We start from the raw sequence: 18756 nt of genomic DNA, 5'->3' as shown, positions 1-18756 counted from the left end.
AAAGCAGCAAAATGTCAAGAAAAAAATTGAATTAAAGAGAACCCATCACAAAATTTGATCTGTTACAGGAAACAGTTCAAATACATGTTACGCCTTGAGTAACGTCTCTTAAAATTGTATTATTTTCGTCTTCTGTCTTGGTATCCTTCCACATCTGTTTGACTGGCCCATGCCTGGAGCTTGTATTGTGCTCCTGAAACCTGAGGTTAGTCAGGACCATATCTCTTTAAAAAAAAACCCACACAGACAAAGAAAAAACCCAGGCTGGGAAGGGGGAGCTAAAGCTTCTGCTGCATTGGGCTGTTTGGATACATCGGCTGCAGTAGTGGTCACGCATCCCTCCGCAGCCTGCTGATTTTGCAAAAGAGGGGGCAAAGGATCATTTTGCAGTCCAGATGCTGCCAAACACAAGCAATCAGTGGAAGGAATGGCACAATGAGCAGGCAAGCATGGGGAAGCAGCTTACGAAGAAATAGTTAAATGCCGAGCTTTGTCCCGGCTGATGCCGCGATGTAAGTACGAGCTCAACAGCAGATCCCGTGGTCACTGCAGTTGTTTGTGGGAGATGTTTTATGGGTATCCCGATGCTTTTAGCTCTTACAGCTGAAGAAATCATTAACTGTGACTCGTTTCATAGTGTATTTAAGCAAATAATAACTGTATTGTCTCTGTGTCTACAGGATTTTTGAGTGACTCACAGCTGCAGTGTGTTGGTAGGGTGGGTGAAGAGTAGGACTGTGCACATGAGCTTATTCTCCTTTCCTGATGGCTTATCTGGGCTCTGCTCTATAGATGTGCTAGCAGATTGCTGCAGCACCACCCTCCCTGTGCAAAGGCCTTTTGCTGAATTTCAGCTCTGCCTTCAAGCACAGGGATGCACAATGCATTTTTTCACACTCTCTAGAATGATTTGTTATACAAACTTACTTCATGCCAGGTGCTTTATTTTAATTTTTTTCTCATGTATGCAGCTGTAGAAAGCTTATGAAATTTCAATGGCTTCATGTGTTACGATCAGGAGACTAGTTCTTAACATAGCTCTTCCAAAGAGTGCCAAGTATGATTTATTACTCGAAGGAATGTACACTTTCCTATCGTTGGGCTGTTGCTAGCTGAAATAGATGTATATATTTTTAAATGTAAGCTTTTCTTACAGAAATCCAATATTTTCTCTTTGGCAAATGATTTGCTGCTTTTTATTCTGCATATGCCCTAATGATCTAGTAATGATCTAGCTTCAAGAGAAAAAGCAGTGCTAGGGCAAGTTTACTGCACTGCATTTCTCAGCAATTTGTTTTGGTAATCAGACAAAATTTTTTTATTGTAGCTAAAACTACACCTATCAGCAGAGTGAAAAAAAACACAAGTAGTGAGTATTTCCTTGTTGTTTCATGAGAATATTAATTTTGCTTTCATTTGTCTAAGTACTGCATAAAGCTGTGATGATTTGCTCTAAGCCAGAGAATATCATCTATCTATTTGATGTCCTTTGTGGTTGCACCTTGGTGCTTAATGTAGCTCCTGCAGAAACCGCTGGGAGATCTTCCTCGGTGTCGCGGAGGTGACAGCGGGGTAAAGTAATGGTGACAAGCAGCCTGTGTGGGCCTGTTAAGGAGGGTGGGTAGTTGTTGCAAGGAGGAGCCTTCTTTTGTGCATCTCTTTTGGGACCTGGCAGAGCTGCAGCTCCTGAAGCTGAGGGCTGAAGGTAATGCACTTCTGCCCCATCACACTGATCTCCTCGGTGGGGATGTAAGGCAGATCTTCCCCCACACCAAGGAACCCACAGGGAAGTTTTTACCATCATTGCTTTGGAAGTTGCCCTCACCTTGTATTCCCAGAGGTATGTATTCTCCATCAGCTGTCTATTTGCAAAACAACTTCTTATTGCTCGCTATCAGAAATTGAATTATAGAAGCTAAATTTATCCCTTAATGAGCTTATAGCAAATTACTGTTACCTAGGGAGTGCTCTGGCAGTGGTTGTGAATGCTGAGGCTTGGTATTGCCAGTGTTCATCCTTGTCCTTTCTTCCCCTGTGTCAGGATTGTCACCCTTTCAACACCGAGCAGAATTTCTGATTGGAAACAGGGTTTCCAAAGACTAAGAAAGTAATCATTTGCAAGAATACAAAAATATTAAAAAACTCCTCAGTCCCACATAGCTAAGGTCTATTCACCTACTGAAAATGTGCAGGACTATTGAAAAATATAATTTTACAGGCTGCTTACTGTTGTGTAAAGACAGTGGGAAATATTCAGCTCCTGTGTACTTCCATTGTTTTCAGCAGAAGTACACTGGGGTGAATTTGGTGTTTCTGGGGCCAACTCAAAAACCTTTTGTTTCTCTGTCCTTCTTTCTTGATTGTTTTCCTGTTTCTTAGATGTGATTTTTTATGACCTCCAAGGAAACAGGCACAGATTTATAAAGTATAATACAGAGGACCTAAGATGCTCAGGTTTGGACCGTATTTTCTTTCCGTTAATGGAAGTACAGCAGCACTTACAGAAAAAAACGGATATATCACATATCTAAAACTAGCCCATGTTCACTGACTTCAAATTTTTGGGGGCCCTTGGATCCTACTCTCAAAAGCAGAGTTTCTAAAATACTGTATTAGTTTTTATGCTAAAATATACAAAAGTGTAGGCTTTGTAAGGCAAAAGAGCATTTTATTGAAGAGTTTAAAGTGTCTAGTTGCTCAATATGTATGAACTCTTGGAATAACAAACAGAATTGAAAACATGCATGTCAGATTTTGAAATATTTGATCCTTTGGAAGATTTAGTCTTTTTGAAAAAAGTGTTAATTCACTCAGCAATATTTTTTGTTATACACAAATTATTCAGCAATTATTTCTGCCTCAGCTAAGAAATATAACAGCTCACACAATTATTTGGTACAGTAAGTTGACGTTTTTCTTCTAAGTGTGCATTTAATGGATATATTTGCACTTTAGCAGTATTGAGTTAAATCTATAAATGGGGTGATGTAGTTAATTAGCATTTTTTATCTTCTTTTTGATCAGCTTAGCAGAAGATAGTCATTGTTTGGAACCTTTAGCAAGCTGTTAGTTGTGATGGAGAGACACCAGAACTGTGAGAAAGTAAGGTTTCACATTGTCTGTGAAGACCTACATGTGTTTATGTGCAAAAAAAAAAAAAAAAGGTGCAGCTATGAAGATCAGATAGAAATAAATGAGGCTTAGTTGTCTTTCCTAAAATTACCTGTAGAAACTTTCTCCACCCAGGTGAAACCAAAATAAGGCATTATTTCTGATAGGTAATGGGACATGACAGGATGGGGCAGGTGTTTTGATCTCCTTTGGTGACCTCACAGGAGGGCATGATTGTGCCTCAGGCCCCTCTCAGTGGTGAAGTTTGGTTTCTCTTTTCTTACACGGAGAATGTTACAGCTGGCTGCATATACCAATCACCACCTATTTCAGATATGGCAGCTGGTGGAAAATAGCAAAGGTCAGAGCTTTAGTACTCTGGTCTCCCATGAGGAAAGAAACAACAGTGTTAGTATTTAAATTACTCTTTTGCCTGGGATGGAGTTAATTTTCTTCCTGGCAGCTGGCACAGTGCTGTGTTTTGGATTTAGTATGAGAATGATGTTGATAACACACTGATGTAGTTGTTGCTAAGTAGTGCCTGCTCTAAATCAAGGACATTTCAGTTTCCCTTGCTCTGCCAACAAGGAGGTACACTGGAAGCTGGGAGGCAGCACAGCAAGGACAGCTAAGCCAAACCAGCCAAAAAGGGTATTCCATACCATGGAATGTCATGTGCAGTATATAAACTGGTGGGAGGGGCTGGTTGCTGCCCAGGGATGGGCTGGGCATTGGTCAGCAACTGTTGTGCATCACTTTTTTCACTTGGGTTTCTGTCTCTCTTTTTGTTGTATTCCTTTGCATGAAAATTATTATTATTGTTATTGTTGTTTAATTACATTTTTTAACCTATTCTCATCTCAACCAATAGGTTTCACCTTCTTTTTGATTCTCCTCATCCCAGTGGGGGAAGATGGGTGAGCAAAGCCTCTGAGTGGTGCTTAGCTGATGGCTGGAATTAAATCACAACAGAGTTTTAGCTTCGGTGAAGCAAAAGGATCAGCCTGTATTTTTTTTTCATTTTAGGACAGGCTGATTTACTTATCTCTTTGTTAGTTATATATGGTGCAATGTGGAGCTCTACAGAGGTAACAGCAAAGTTATTGTCTGATTTAAATGATGTAAGCTGAGATCTTGGGGAATGTGATAGTTGCTTCAGAGTGGTCTGATGTGCTTTACAAGAAAACACCAGCTGTTGCCAAATCCTGTCCCATAAAATCATTCACACTATGAAAGAAATTGCTAATGTCAGATGTCTGGAGACCTGCTGGGAGAGAAGGCGAACTTCAGGATTGTGCCCTCGATCCTTGTTTGTGCTACCTGCACTTTCCCCATAAAATGCCTCCTGTAAACCTTCCCCTTCCTTCTCAAATTTCTCTCTCCATATTGTTCTTTTTCTCCATACCAGGACAATTCCTACATAAATCACCACTTCTGACCAGCTGCCATGATGGTTTTTTGTAACAGCAGTGCCAGCCCCAGCCTGCCGTTATCCTCTGGCAGCACCTTGCATTTCTCCTACTCTCCAGGCCACAGACACACTGCTAAATACGAGGTAGGGAACTAAATAGTGCTCAAGTCCTTAGCTCTCTGTGCTCAGAGGTACAGCCAAGCTCCTGTCTGCATGTTCTGAACCAGGCTCTCTGTCTAGTCTCTCTGTCTCTCCATGGGTAAGGATGATTTTTGCACTATAGAGTGACGTAGAGCCTCATTCCAGGTGCCAGCATTTTTAAGCTCACTACCTTCATGCTCATATTGGACTGGTGTTGGAAATGCTTCCCTGGATCTTGGCATTGGCTTGTATTTCCCCACCCTGTGCCAGCTAGAATCTCAGCCACACACTGTTGACCCACCACAGTAAAATAGATTTAAGAGCTGAAGAACTTAAATTGTTTAAACTGATTTCTAGTTTGTTTTGGTTACTCCTGTTTTGGTACTCCTGTAAGAACATCTCTTTGACTCATGCTTGTTGTTTGATGTTTATGCAATGCACATATATGGACACAGGGACACCCCTCAAACAGCAGTAGTGTTGTGGAAAGCTCATCCCTTTGGGACATACACAATCATATACAGTAATCTATTTAGTTGTGTAGGTTAGCAAGCCCTTCCCTACCACAGAAAAATGGATCATTAGATATGAGATTTTTCATATCTTCTGTGACAGATCCATAAAGATAGATTTGTTACAGTTTCTCATTAGCTGTGACAAGGATGATGTCAGATAAGTTGTGCATGCCCTGTCTTATAAATAATAAATGAGAAGGACCCTGTCTCCTCTTCAGCTGATGGATTAATGTTATAGCTGGATGGAAAAGCCACCAGCTTAATTTGTGGAACATAATGGAGAAAGAAAATTGCTTAGACTCCCTTAAGTGTATTTATCCCAGGGCCTCCCACCTGACCCTTTATCTTGATCTTCGACATCTCTCTCATCGTGTTGTAAAATCCAAGTAGCAAGGAAGTCTTACTGTTTTCTAAAAAAAAGGCCAAAAATAATAGAACAAATTGCAGTGGTTTTTTTTTGGCAACCTAAACTCTATAGTATAAAAATCTTCCACATACCCTTTCAGCATGGCTTCATTTATTAATTATTAGCATAGCAACTGCAATCTAAAGTGTGCTTCTCATTTCTTTCTTTTTATTGTAGTGCTTGCAGAGTAAGCTTTGTTGTTATAAGCTCATCATTAATCATAATTTTCACTAATAAGGTGCAGTTTAATCAAGTAGTTCAAAACACTCTGCATACACTCATGAGTGCAGCTTTATTTATATATGCAGCACCTGATGCTTAATATAGCTCTCTGTGAATAATGTTATAGATGCTGGATGTGTTGAAAAGTCCATGTTCTGGCCCTTGGTCATTTTCTTTCATTGTTAGGCCACCCTTTTAGTATTTTTGACTGGGGGGAAGAAAAAAGAGTATTAAAATGTCCCTCTAGAAAGTACTCTGTGGAATTGGGTATGTTGTGAAGCAATGGAAGAGAAGGACATGGTGTCAAGTCATGGACACAGCAAGTCTTGGCAGACTTTTAAGGATGTTTTTCAACAACAGTTGCTGTCATGAATGGCACCTGCTGCAAAAACAGGTGACATTTCAGTGCTTTTCACACTTGGCAGCATCTGTAAATGATTTGGATAGTCCCAGCTTTTAAAATATTTCCTCTGCACTGTCTTGGTATGCTGTATCAAGCCAGATCTGTGTTCATCTCCTTGCTGTTGCAACATTTGGCATTCCTAGTTGAAAGTTTTCAGCATAATGTGTCCCAGTGTAGAGACAAGCTCCCCCCCCCCACTTGTTAAGTAGAAATTAATACAGATGGATTCCCTGCTTAAAAGCATACTAGTCATAGACAGAAAATGCCATGCCATTTGTCATCAATTGTGGCTGACAAATGACATAGAGAAAAAAACACTTCTGGTCATGTCTGCCAAACCCTATCCATACTTGTACAAGTACATAGTGATCATAAAAATATCTTCCTGATTTTTTTCATTTAAAAATTGGAGTAAATGAAGAGAAGAAGGGTTTTTTTATTAACATCAGTAACTAAAAAAAGCAAAAACAAAACAAAAAAAAAGCAAACAAAAAAAAAAAAAACAAACAAGCAGCCATGCAACAAACACCTCAGAAGTATTTCTGTTGGTCTGAATATTCTTTGCCAGGTATATGAACAGAACTCATCAGAGCTGATCTCACTCTTGTGTCTGTTTCCCTGTCCTTGCAGGGAAATTTGGCTGGTTACCATGTGGAATTGTTTTAGAGAAAGAATATAGCCTGCAAAATATTCCCCACTTCTCATTCATGGACCTGCCTCTCTCCTTAACACCAGTCATAGACACATGCAGGGTTAAGTCTGTGCTAGGAACAATGTAACCATCACTATTTCAGGTGTTTTGACCTAAAACAAACCCTGTTTCTTCAAAGTTCCTACAAATCTCTCAAGATCACTGGGATGTCATAAGGGGCACAGAGACCTGGGAGCAGAACTACCCACCAGCTGCATGGCCCAGATCTAGCCTGGTTCTGGCCTTGGGCATTATGTCTATCTGATATGCCACTTTCTGCACACAGGACCAAGTAATGCCAGGCACATGCCCAAGCCCTGAGAGGAGAGGCTGGAGAGCAGCCCAGAAGGGAGGGATCTGGGGCTCATGGTAGGCAGCAGCTCAGTGGGAGTCAGCAGTGAGCCCTGGCAGCCAGGAGGGCAAACCCCATCCCAGGGTGCATCAAACAGCATCACCAGCTGGGCAAAAAAAGGGAATATTGATACACTTTTCCATAGGTCAGGATCAGCCTGATCCAAAGTAATGTTTTGTTTTCTCTCCTCTCTGCACAGGTCTGGTCTATTTGTTCAGGTGGCTGTGATTTATCTGTAGGTTCTGAATTATGTGATTCCTTCTAATAGTTGCAGATTGGGGGCCTTTATTCTAGATTTGATACTACAGTGCTACTGTATCAAACAAACTGTTGTTACAAAATATTTTGCTCCTTAGCCTTAGTCAGAGAGTCCTGTGGTAAGTCTGGGTGCAAGGCAAAACTGATGTGATTTGCTCTTCTACCTTTAGCTGAACAGTCTTGTGGTATGCTCGGGTACAAGCAAACAGAACAAAATCACCATTGAACATCAACATTGAAATTCTCTGCCAGCTGACTGAACAACAGTGAGTTGCTGTTTCAGGAGAGCACACTAAGGCATTTTGTCCTTAATGAATCCATTAATTTTTGGTTTATAGCCTACATTTAGCAGATTTGAGATACATGAGTGCGCTACTCACGATGCACAAAGGATCTGTAACTGCCCAGAACAGTTTTCCCCAGTATATAGTACTTATCTCTGATTCATTAAAAATATTTCCTACAAAAATGGCGATTTCAGAAATGATCTAATTACTTCCAATTAGAGTGAATTAACTTTAATTCCTACCTCAGGGAATTTTCAGTTTCTGGACCTTTTTTCCTATTGGCCATATCATCTTGGCTCCCATGTTGAATGCGAAAAATATCAGGGAATGCTACTTGCCTTTGCTACCTTGCTCTATAATAGTTTGTGAGTGAGGCTTTCTAAGTAAAAAGGCCATATCTCAAATTGTACTCAGAAATCATTTGGAAGCTATTTCAGAGTAGGAAATGCATCGTTCAGTGAACATCTGTCCTGAAGAGATGAATCAGAGCTCAGTTTCGTCAGATGTATTTATGTATTTATGTCAGCAATACACGTTTGTCTCTCCTGGAGATCCCTCAGACTGGGGCTGTCTGTATCTCTCATTCCTCCTGAAGGACAGACTGATTTGGCAGGCTCATGATGTCATCAAGATTACCTCATCATAAGCTTTACAGTAACCCAATGTGAAAAAAGGCTCTTCACAAGAATAATTGAGGGCAGGAGAAGTATTAGCAGAAGGTTTGCCTTCATAAATGCTCCTTTGAGAGTTGTTAATATTTTCTCCTCCATGAAAGTATTGGGAATATACTGTAACTGTAGACTTGAAATTCTCTTGTCAGGATTTTGTCTGTCAGATGCAGATTTCTGAGTTGTAGTCTAAAAATTTCCATCTAACTCAAACTTTAACAAATGAGATACTGCAAAACACATTCATACACTCAATCAATAAATCAATCAATCAATCAATCAATCACATTTATGTATATCTGATACAGGTTAGTGCTTTGTGGCTATCAATCTTCCCTGAATTCAATTACTTCCTGGCCATCTGTGCTGCAAAGTGACCAAAGGGGAAGATTCTAGGCCAGAAAAAAAGCAGTGAGGCCACCTATCACATTGATAGCATTCAGGGAATATTAATGCCTAAGTCAAACTTCAATTCATTTTCTTCATTGAAGATAATCTTTTTGAAGATCTGAACCCATCTACCTTTCATTGAAATGTTGAAGTTAGATCAGTAACAGTGTTTGGATATAGCTAAACCCTTCACTTAAAGGTAAAAACAAAAAAAATTTTAGACACCATGCGTGAAAGGATAACTTTCCATATATGTGTATTACTTGTTATAATTACTTGGAGTTTGACTTACTCAGTAAGTGAGAAAATTTCCTAAGTGTACTTTTTTCTGCTTTAAACACTTGAATGTAAACAAAGAGCTATTTGTGTACATCTAAACCAACTAAATCAAGTATTCTTATTTGGTATAGTTCAGTATACCTAAGCCTGAACTGCCTGTTAGCTTATAGTGCAGGAGGCAATGCATATGGAATTTGGATACCAAGATTGGGTATTCAGCATTTAGTGCATAACTGACCTTATAGTATATAACTATTCTAAGTTCATCTTTGGAATAAGTTCAGTTACTGTTTCAATTTAAGTGCTTATCTGCAAAGTGTACTTCAGATGCACTCTGTGACTTCATGTATCTGTTATAATGGTTTTCTGTGTACAGCACAGTACAGTGCCCTTAAGTAACCAAGAAGGGTGTTTGGTTTTCCTGATATTTCAGCCACTAGAAATGTTGCAAAACAATAATTAAGGTGTGAATTTTCCATGTTACTCTTGAAGAAAAGTGCTTGAAGGAGATTTATTTTAGCTGAATCCAAACAAAATCTATATGTAAAAAAAAAAAAAAAAAAAAAAAGAGAGAGAAGGAAATCTGCAAAAGTACTCAGTTCTCTTCCTTCCTGTGGAATTGTATTTTCAGAGAACTTGACCAGCTACTTTTCCTTCCAGCCCTGTATCACTTACAGAGACTGAGTTCAACAAAAACGATGCAATTATTCTGAAATTTTAGTATTTTTTTGTATAAGGGCTCAGTTCATATCTTGTTCTTCACCCGGTTTCTCATCAGGGATTTTGAGACTGACACCCTGCTGATAGAAAATTCATAAACTCTTGCACTGGCCAGTCTGCACAGAACAGTGTGTTGCTATGGTGGATGGTCCAGATAGTTGCAGACACCAGAAATTAGTGTTCAGCTCAGACTTAGTGTACCCTGCTTTAGAGCAAGAAAAGCTTATCTATTAAGCTGTGTATCTCTAAAGGCATCATATTCTGCAGTCAAGTCATAATTCATATGCTATTTTTTCCTCAGCTTAATAGCCCATTGTTCATATCTTTGTGACTGCAATGCTCTTTAGGCTTCTGTATTATGGTTCATAGGCAGTGTCAGTTTCCCATTTCATTGGAAAGCCCATTAATAAATTCAGAACCAACACTAAGCACAAATAGTTCTCCTTCTGCTTTTCCTTTTTTTTTGTGGCAACCGATGCTTTAAATTTCAGAGAAAAGGTCTTAAAATCTCCACACTTCTGGAGAACAGCAGTGAGGTCTTAACCACATGGCTCTTTCTCCAAGTTTTGTGGGGTTTTTTAAAGACTTTTCCTCCAGCTGCTATGCATTGTTGAGAAATCACTTTGAGACATTGTCATTTGGTATCTGAGTTTACTTCATCAGGATTTGATGAAAGGATTCTTTATGCATAATTCAACCACACAGAACCAGATGGTTACTGTGAGGTCATTTGAATACCATAGAATCAAACTTATTCCAAGTTTGAATCAAACATACTATTCCAAATAATTTTTAGACTTTTCCTGATGTTGCATGTAATCATACTTCTTGAGTCACCTTTTCCATAAGTGAAGTATGGCAGGTCTTGTGTTAAGCACATTTGCATTTTAAGAATTGTATTGCTTTTGTTCCTCTAAGAAAGAAACAGATAAAGTTGGTATGAGACCTATTTTTTGTTTCAGTTCATTTGTTCTTTTATATCTGAGACAAATTTCCTCAACTCCATGGCTTAAGATAATGTTCAGCTGATGTATCCAGGCGGCACGGAGCTGTGAAGAGATACTGGATTAATCTTGAGAACAACAGGGCTGTCAGCAGTGCTGGATTGCTAGTGGCTGCTCTGTTTGCTCAGGCAACTCTGAAATATTTTCCAGTATGTGCTGCAAATGCTTCTACACCAGAACTGCTACTTACTTTTATGCCTTCACTGATTGCTGCTGGAGGCTTTCTTTCCTTTAATAATAAAAAAGTTTTCACAATGAATAAATTTCAGGATGGTCAGATGACTGCCATGCTGTGAGGCAAAGAGCAGGACAGGGTCTTCACTCATCTTGAGGGAACTAGAAAACCTTGCTAAAGGTCATAGAATCACAGAATATGCTGGGTTGGAAGGCATCTTTAAGATCATCCAGTTCCAACCCCCTGCCATGGTCAGGGACACCTTCCAGGGACACTAGGTTGCTCAGAACCCCATCCAATTTTGCTTTGAAGGCATCCAGAGATGGAGAATCCACAGTTTCCCTGGGCAGCCTGTTTCTGTGCCTCACCACCCTCACAGTAAAGAAATCTCTTCAGAAGTTCTTTTCTAAAGCTACCCTTCAGTTTGAATCCATTCCCTCTTGTCCTGTCTCTACAGGCTCTTGTAAAAGCCTCTCTCCACCTTTCTTGTAGGCTTCCTTCAGGCCACGATTAGGGCACCATGAAGCCTTCCCTCTTCCAGGCCGAGCAATCCCACTTCTCTCAGCCTTTCCTTATAGGGAGGTGCACTATCCCTCTAATCATCTTGATGGCCTCCACTGTACTCGCTCCAGCAGGTCCCTGTTCTCCCTGTGCTGGGACCCCGGAGCTGATGCAGCGCTGCAGGTGGGGGCTGAGCAGAGCAGAGGGGCAGAATCCCCTCCCTGGCCCTGCTGCCCACCAGTGGATGCAGCCCAGGACACCACTGGCTTTCTGGGCTGTGAGAGCTCATTGACAGCTCATGGCCATCCTAAGAGGAATAACTGCTGGTCTTCATGGCGCTGGTGTGACCTTGGAAAGGGTAGGCACAAGCAATACTTGCTTGTGCAAGTATTGCACTGACTGCTGCATTTGTCCCGATTTTAATTTCTTAAATATTTTTATCCTTGCATGTATGTTTGTGGTGTTTTATCAAAAAGCAGCAATGCCTACTGTGCAAAGGCATCAAAATCATTACACTCTAGAAAAATAATCACTTTGTTGCAGCTGCCATCACTTTCTTCTCTATATAAAAGTCAACAAGGATACAGCATTTTTATTGATTTTAGTATGAATACCATTAACAATATAGAATTGGTAGCATTAATATTTTCAAATCTATAATTATTATTAAAGTATTGGCATTTTGGAATGTTTTCAGTATATTTTTAATCTTAAAATTCTATGTGATAAAGCATGAAATCTCCTGTAATTCATAACAATATAAATGCAGAGCCATATATTTTACTGATGGCACTGATTTCTATCTGCTGATGATGTGGAGTACTCATTTCAGTTGAAGTTGCTTCATCAAAACTGTCTAGACAATTAACATACTAAGGACATATCTACTTTATTTCCAGGTTTTATAGCTTGCTGTCACATTATTGTATTTCACTGTATCAGGTCTGTCTCAAATTTCTGCAGAACAGGCATCTCTGAGAAGCAAGTCTTTACATATGTGTGGTACCTGCATTTGTGTGATGGCCTTGAACTTATTTTGATAGAAATGCATTTTGAACTCAGCTAGTATAAATTTTGCGTTAACAGGAACAATCTGTGCTTTTAGCCTAAAACATATATCTAAAACATATATTAAGCATTAGCTATTGCAGTACTTTGTGCACAGATTTCCTACTCAAAACTTTGGATAGTGTTCTGTAATTCTGATGTTTCTTGTATTTTTTTCCCATGCTGCTGGGTAGACTTAACAATTCTGATTTAGGCATTATCATTGCAGAAAGAAACTCAGTGTATTTAATTTAGACTGATCCTAATATTAATTAGGATGGAGAAGGAATGAACAGATAGATAATCAGACAACCACTAATGGTTTTTAAAACAAAAATTTCTGTAGCAGTATATATATATACACATATATACACACACACACATATATATATATCCACCTACCTGGTTTGCAGGCAAAATTAGGTATTTGCGTAGCTGTTCCTGTGGTTCCTACCTACAACTAATCACAGACATCCACAAAGTTGATTGTTTTTGCACTTTGACTGCTAAACCTCCTCCCCCAAAATTCAATTAAAGACAAACGTAAAATCCTCCAGCAAGAGTGTTTTATCCTAAAAGGTAATAAATTTCACGGCAGAAAATTGGCATAGGCATTGATTGTAACTGGCTTTTTTTTCTTCCAGGAGAGATTTATGGTTGGCTATAGCAATAAATTCAATTAGAGAATGTTCTCAGATGCTGCAGCTCAGTATCACATAAAAGTATAAGGTAACCTGTATGACCAGCTCAGGCACCAGGGAATTGTAAGGTCAGTAAGTTAAATGTGCCAGGATAAATCTGTATCTGGTATCTGACAGCAAAGCTGGCTCTCTTTCTTTCCTTGGGAGACAACATAGACATGACTGTGTTGAAATCTTTCTAGGATTGTAATGTGATCTGATACCAAACTTTTGGTCACATCTCTGCTGGCAGGACCAAGCACCTTTGAGGACTACTGGAATTATTTGCTGGGGTAGAGATGTCAGTTCACATTGTGCTAGAACATGCTTTTCTGCTAATCAAAGTATATATTGTATCAATAACTTTAGGCTGTTTTTAGGTAATTTGGACCTCTCCATTTTCTGAAAAAGGTGTCATTGTCAAAAATCTTAGAAGATATTTTTGTTTTCCTTGCATGTGTCAATACCAAGAAAAGTAACATATCAAGGGGGCGACATAATAAAGGACGATCTTTGAGAGACCAAGTCTAGAAATAGAATGGAGTCTGAGAAAGTGTGTCACTCACTAATTATGGAGAGGCTGTCTCCTAAAGTCATAATTAGCTTTCTATAACTTTCTATTATAAGGTATTTTTCCTTTATCATCCCTCAAGGCAATTGAAGCTGCTCAAATAACTTGAAATACTTTACATGTGTGATTTTTCTAATGGCATTTTACAGGAACTGGTATAAGCTACCCTTATCTTCCAGCCATGGCTGCACACACAGTGCCTGGGCCTCTTGAGCCTGGCTTTCCACTGTAGCCAAAAATCCTTCCCTTAGCACTCCCCTCCAACTGCAACCCATTATGCAGCCAGGCTGCAATGGTTTTGCTTTCTTTGAAATCATTCACATCTGGGAAAATGGGGCTGGATTTGCAAGGCCCTTTGCTTCAGTCTTTATTACTTAAGTATGACTTAAAGGTGGATTTTCTTTTGATTATAAAGTAGATATACACCTCAACATCCACACAAAGAAAAATTCATATTGAAGCCACTTAATAACATATTATGCTAACTTAAATTCTTCATAATGCTTGTCACAGTAAACATGCATTCAGGATTCATACATTTCGACATTTTTTTTTTTACTGAGTAGGTAAAATCCTTAAGTATTAAAAAAACCTCAGTATTCAAGCCATAGATTCTACTTCCCTTTCTTTCATGCCATTTGTATTTCAGGATCATGTTTACATCTAATTCATCTTCTGCAATTTAGCCACAGTTGTTTTCCTTTCTGGGTCAGGAAGGAACCTGTGCATTGCTGTTTGAATATGTGTGACACATGCAACTGCACATTATGAAAAGACTTGCCAACACTGTCAGAGGCTCAGAGAAGGATTTACATTTGCACAGATGCAGAACAATAATGGAACACCACTGTCAGTACTCCCAGCTCTCTTAAACTTATCTTCCTTGGGTAATAATTTAATATTGAAGTATGTTGTTTCCTGCAGCTTGACAGCACACATCTTGCCTCACTTGTACACTGTTCTGGTGCTACAGAAATTCAGTGGAAATAGTTCCCAAAGGTGGCATACGGTAGATGTTGACCTATATACCTTGGGACTGGGGATTAGCTGGCAAGAGTTTGAATCCTCCCAGTGGAAAGTCATTGCAAGCTAGTTAACCTCTTCCCCTAACTGCAAGCCATTTGAATAGAAGGGCAAAATCCTTCTTAATGAATGCTCTGCCCAGCCTGTTAGAGTTAATAGATAGAGTTAATTTTCTTCCTAGCAGCTGGTACAGAACAGTGGTTTTGAATTTAGTATGAGAATAATGTTGATAACTTGCTGATGTTGCCATTGTTGCTCAGTAGTGTTTATTTTAAATTAAGGTTTTTCAGTTTTCTGTGCTTTGACAGGAAGGAGGTGCACAAGAAACTGGGAGGGAACAGGGCCAGGACAGCTAAGCCCAAAGGGGCTGAAGGGATGTTCCAGACCATAGAATGTCAGGCTGACTATATAAACTGGGATGTATTGGCCATGAGGGATGGATCTCTGCTCAGGGATGGGCTGGGCATTGGTCAGTGGGTAGTAAGCAATTGTTTTGTGCATCACTTTTCTTTCTTTGATATTATTTCTGTCTCTCTTTTTGTTGTATTTCTTTGCATTACCATTACTTCATTCTTATTAATATTAATTATAATAATATTTTCAATTATTAAGCTGCTCTTATCTCAAACCACAGATTTTACCTTTTTCCCTGGTTCTGCTCCCCATCCCACTGAGGAGTTAGTGAGCAGCTGCTGGGTGCTTAGTTGCCAGCTGGCATTAAACCATGATACCCATTCAGTCAGCGTACTCACTGCTCTGTGTGTTTGTCACCATGCTGACTTTATGGTATTAAACTGGAGGAGAAGCAGGAAACCTCACTGCTCTGTGTCAGCTCTCCCTCTGTGTGCCTACAAGCAACGCACAAGGCAGTTTATAATTAGCATCATGACTCACTCCATACTGGTAACTGCAACTATGCCCTCAAAGGAAATGGCTTTTTCATACCCTTTGCTTCAACGCTGTTCTGTATTAATGGCACTCCCCTTTTCCCTTGTGTCCCTTCTTCCAGAACTCCTGAACTGATGTTAAGAAGTATCTTCTAGCAGGTGTGATGGAGAAGACATGTCAGATTTTGGGCTTCACTAATACTCTTCCAACTGTGCCTGCTTCCAAAAAAAAAAAGGAAGACAAAGCAGAAACAGCAGCTTCCAGAATTCCACGCCTTTTCTAGAAGATAAATAGAAATCAATTGCACGAGAATATAGCCTGAATTCCGGCTATATTAAAGAAACTGAACAAGACCTCCTTGCTTTCTGAGATCTGTTGTTGATTATAAGAGAATGAACTTCTGTGAACAATTAAGCAAGTGGCTTTAAAAGAAAACTGGAGAAGTAGCAAATGGTGATGCACAGAGACATCTTAGGCAGAAAAGGGATGGAGTGAATACTGAATTGACTTTCATATGCTTGGGCTTTCTGGTGTCCACTGAAGAGATGATAAGCAAAAAGGATTAAAAAATAACTTTCTAATTTATAAATCCAATATCTGCTTCATGTTCCTATCAAGAAGATATCAAAGAAAAAGAGACAATGGAGGTCAAGGATAAGAACAGGTAAAAAAACACCAACCAAGCAAAAAAAATCTCCTGAAAAAATTTACTGTTAGGCTGGCATGTTCTTGCTCAAACATCCATGGTCAGTAATTTAAAGAAGTCTGAAAGTTGGCTAGTGTTTGTACGGAATTGCTATTTTTAAAGGTGAAATTAATTTCTTAAATTACAAAATATTATATAGGTGCCAGGTTCTGCTGCATTTACTTATGAATTGTCTCCATGAAATTTATGAGAATTGCATGAAAAAATTCCTGAGATTAAAGGGTTCATAGTCTAACTTTCACTTTACAGTCTCCATTCACTATAGCACTTTTTGTAAACTAGTGAAAGTTTCCTTCCTGTGCTTGCCTAACTCTGAATTCAACATATTGTTTCACTGCAATGAATGTATAATCTTGCTAACAGCTAAAATGCAAAGTAAGTTATTTGGTGTCTAAACAAAGTTAATGAGATAAGTGTTTACTTGTTGTAAGTTACAAAACATAAAGTTTTAATTAGAAATGTTCTTATTTGCTGCCAGTGGGCCTGCAGGAAGAAGACAGCCTTGCAATTTGCAGAATCCCCCTTGATGTGCAGTTCTTTAATGTACAGCCTCCACTTTTTCCTGTGTGTTAAGAATGTGGGCTTTGCATTGTGTTAGACTATGATTGTTAGCAACAGTTGACTACTCTTTCAGGTCTGTTCCACTGGCTCCCTGGGTAATTCCGTGAAAATTCATGGAAGTTCTATATTTCCATTGCCAGGTGACTGTGGGATAGAAATCCTGGGGGTTCGAATCTCTCTCTTTTTTTGTAGGTTAGTTAACTAGTCCCTTCTAATGTAAATCTTATACATCTGGACACCTCTGAGGATTTTTCACTTCTCTGTGTTTACCCAGAAGAGGATGACCTGTGTGCTTTCTTCCCCTTTTCCTCCCTTCCTCTTACTAGCTTTACATGTGATCATGTTTCTTCTTTTGTGCCACCTGTCCTTCTGTTTTCTGAAGCATAAATTGTAGCTTGTATTTCTCTATGGAATTGTGTTATGAGTGAGACAGAACTGATACAGAGCTGGAAAAGAGCTGGGATTATCTGGAAGGATATTGCTGGATATCATCCACTATCTGATGAAGAGACAATTGCAGAAGTGCTTGAAGTTGTGGTTTTTCACAATTATTAAAACTATTTGTCTTGTATTTCCCTCTATTTTATATTCTAGTTTTCTCAAAATACAAAGGACTCTGTTGACTGGTGTCTAGAAAATGGTATGAAACTTTGCAGCATGATTAGATGTAGTATTCAGCATTACTGAATCTACAGGAATCAGTGAATACCACTCAAAATGTTTAATGCATGTGTAATCTGGACTATTTTAGTTAGAGTTGATTTTCCTCAGTGGAAAGATAGTAGCTTCATTATCTCTGAGATTAAAATAGGAAAATATCTTAAGGTAGTATGGGAAAACCCCAGCTTTGATAACCTGGTGAATCTGTCTCCTAAACAGAGGAAAAAAACCTAGGCCTGCATTAATGAATGTGTTTAGGAGCCTATATGAGGTCCTGAAACCAATTTACAAATTTAGGCTCTGCTCTTTTGATGTTTCAAGGTTAAAGCGGATGTTCTGAATCCGGCTGCTTTATTGGCACCAAAGGCCTAAAGAAAATACCACCAGAAATTTAACATATTGCTCATTAAAAAATGTATGCCAACAGCAGCTCTTGCAACACTGTCGTCCCTCCTATTGCAATCCCTAAAGAGCAATTGAGGAGTTTATTTTTATCATTTGGTTTAATCTTTTACATAATTTGAAATGTCAAATATTTTGTAGTGGTATTTTGTTATTTGTACCATCTGGAATCAAAACCTCTGTGATTCTCAGCAATTCAAATTTGTGGAGTAACGGTTACTGTTCTATAGTTGACTTGTCTCCTCAAGGACTTAGCTTAAAGTAGTATTTTCTTAAAGGTGGATCAAAGAAGAAATTTTACTTCAGCATTTGAGATTTTGAAACTTGTAATTTATTTCTGCCTTCTTGCTTTGCTCCTTATTTGCAAAGAATAAAGTGAAACAACTTTTATAGGCTTTTAAACTATTTTCCATTAGAATTTGCTTAGTGCTATCAAGGAACTCACTTGAACACTAAAGTAAATCACAGAGAGATCAAAATCATTAGATGAAAATAAGTGTCTGTTTCTGGTCTCTGTGCCCTTAAAGGTTTTGCTCATTTTTGCTATTCAAAAGTATCTTGTTCTGTTGATATTTGACTTTTAGAAACACATCAGCTTGAAAAAGGAATAAGATAATACTTTGACTAAGCTATCATCATGTAGATATTTTGCTTAGAAACTGCTAATAATGGTTTCACATAAGG

At 38.9% G+C, this 18756-nt stretch overlaps 1 long non-coding RNA gene across 1 annotated transcript; it reads left to right on the top strand.

The window, feature by feature from the left end:
• The first annotated feature begins 334 nt into the window (after positions 1-334).
• LOC128783341 (uncharacterized) lies at positions 335-18462 on the top strand. Its single transcript, XR_008429099.1, has 3 exons — positions 335-512; positions 4520-4666; positions 15865-18462. It is a non-coding gene; the product is annotated as an uncharacterized LOC128783341 (long non-coding RNA).
• Positions 18463-18756: the final 294 nt, after the last annotated feature.

This window comes from Vidua chalybeata, chromosome 2 (assembly GCF_026979565.1).
Source record: "Vidua chalybeata isolate OUT-0048 chromosome 2, bVidCha1 merged haplotype, whole genome shotgun sequence".
NCBI classification, from domain to species: domain Eukaryota; kingdom Metazoa; phylum Chordata; class Aves; order Passeriformes; family Viduidae; genus Vidua; species Vidua chalybeata.
This window is presented reverse-complemented; position numbering and strand designations above follow the sequence as displayed.